This window comes from Gadus macrocephalus, chromosome 12 (genome assembly GCF_031168955.1).
Source record: "Gadus macrocephalus chromosome 12, ASM3116895v1".
In the NCBI taxonomy this organism is placed as follows: domain Eukaryota; kingdom Metazoa; phylum Chordata; class Actinopteri; order Gadiformes; family Gadidae; genus Gadus; species Gadus macrocephalus.
In genome coordinates this window covers 3036027-3038526 of record NC_082393.1, presented here as the reverse complement: position 1 = coordinate 3038526, position 2500 = coordinate 3036027, and positions in this window count along the sequence as shown.

The following is a 2500-nucleotide window of genomic DNA, read 5'->3' as shown; positions in this document are numbered from 1 at the left end:
CACACAAACACATACACAAACATGCTCTCACAGACACACACACACACACACGCAGAAACACACAGAGGTACACACAAGCACACACACACACACACACACCCCCACCCACGCCCACATACACACGAGCAGTTGGGTGTCACTTTAGGGTCGTGATAACACAGAGATCACATGGAGATCGGTGTGTGTTTACTGACAGGATCCTGGCCTCCTGTCCAGCGTCACTGGTAGAGCAAGGCACTAACACACGTCCAGGGGTTAGGGGTTTGAGTCCAACTGGGACTACTATGTCTGTGTGTCTGTCTGTCTGTCAGTGTTTAAGAAGGAAGTTTATACATGTGTGTTGTTTGGAAGAGTTGACACTGTATACATTGATACTGAAGTATGGGTATGTGTGCGTGTGTGTGTATATAAGTGTGCGCGCGTGTGTGTGTGTGTGTGTGTGTGTGTGTGTCTGTGTGCGTGCGTGTGCATGGCTGTGTGAGTGTGCATTGCACTCTGACGGTAAGTGTGTGTGTGTGTGTGTGTGTCTGTGTGTTTGCGCGTGTGTGCGTGTCTGTGCGTATGCGTGTGTGTGGGGAATCGCTGACGGTGACCTGTTCGACTGCGCTGCCGGCGGTTTGACGGGAGGCGTCTCCATTCCTCACCTGAGACTCACAACTCACAACGCTTGGCAACGCAGAGCAACAACACACCACTGTATGGTTGCCAACCGCCTCGGAAAACACACACCGCTGATGTGGGACCAGCTGCAGCCACGCATCAGATCAACAGGTCGACGTGAACCACAGGAACTAACCCTTACCCTGCTCTTAGAGGAACATCTCCAACCGGCTCCTCTCCCAGAAGGCGAGATGACAGGTCCCCGACCCGTTTGTGTGTGTGTTGCGTATGTGCATGCATGTAGACCTGTGTGTGTGCATGACAGGTGCCTGGTATCCCCTTGTATGTGACCGGGAAAAGGCTTCACTCAGGAGGTAGAGCAGGTTGACTTGGACCCTGAAGGCTGCTAGTTTGATCCCCGTCTCCTCCTAGCTGAGTCAGTGTCAATGTGTCTCTGAGCAAGACACCTAACCCTAACTGCTCCTGACGAGCTGGCTGTAGCCCTGCATGGTTGACTCTGCCGTCGGTGTGGTAATGTGTGTATTAACCGTTAACCATAAAGGTGTCTGCTAAATTCCCTAAGTGTAAATGGTATGGCAACATTTTGCTTCGGTCCTCGTCTCTCTCCTCTCCACAGTACTTAGGAGGGTGGTCACATGGGTTGAAAGAGCAGAGGAACTTTCTGGGTTGAGGGTTGAGCAACCCGCTGTCTCTGGCGTTGCGCTGCTCACCATATACAAGGCGCAGCGGTGTGAACAGTTTAAATTGCAATTAAACTAAATGATAGGCTCCATCCGGGCTTGCCTTTGCCACCAGCGCATTCCTTCAGCCCCATGTAAACACAATCATGGAAACACATCGTCCCAGCATTCCTCTGCACACACAACCTACGTTCTCCATCTCTTCAAACCAAGGCTTCCAACCCCCCTCATCCGTGAACAGCTCATGTTCCTCTTCAACCCGAGGTCCGTGTTCTACTGAAATACAATCTTCTGTCTTTTGAAATACAATCTTCTGTCTGTTAACACACTTTCATCTCCTTTGAGGATGCTATCCTACTCTAACTAATTGTCTCTCCCTCCTCCCCCCCAATCCTCTCCTTCCCACCTTCTCCTCCTTTTACTCATGTTCCACTTCCTCCACCTCCTGCTGCTCCCCAACCCCCTCCTCCTCTTCCTCCTCCTTTAACTCATGCTCCTCCACCTCCTGCTACTCCTCAATCCCCTCCTCCTCTTCCTCCTCCTTTAACTCATGCTCCTCCACCTCCTGCTACTCCTCAATCCCCTCCTCCTCTTCCTCCTCTTTTAACTCATGTTCCTCCACCTCCTGCTACTCCTCCTCCTCCCCCCCCATCCTCCACCTCCTCCTCCTCCTCCTCCTATAACTCATGTTCCTCCACCTCCTGCTGCTCCTCCAGCCCCCCATCCTCCCTCTCCTCCTCCACCTCCTCTCTCTTGAAGAGCTCACCCCCTCGGAGAGAGAGAGAGAGAGAGAGAGAGAGAGAGAGAGAGAGAGAGAGAGAGAGAGAGAGAGCAGAACCTCTCAAGAACTTCTCTGTTTTTCTTTCCGCCACTTGAAGACAGGCAGCAAATTACAGGGTCGAGAGAGAGAAAGAAAGAGAGATAGAGAGAGAATACATTCCTGTCCTTTGCTAACCAGCTGAGCGACACATTGCCCAGCCACACAGCAGTGTCACACACACAGACACACTCATTGGTACAGACACACATAAAGCAACACTCATGCATGCATGTGCGCACATGCACAAACACAAGAAAACAAAAACACATAAACCACACACATACGCATACAGCGCCACTTATCTGTGCATAAAACCAGCCGATGCTTGTTCCAAAATGCAGAGTAAACATACAACGAGACAGTGTGAGGAAAAAATGCA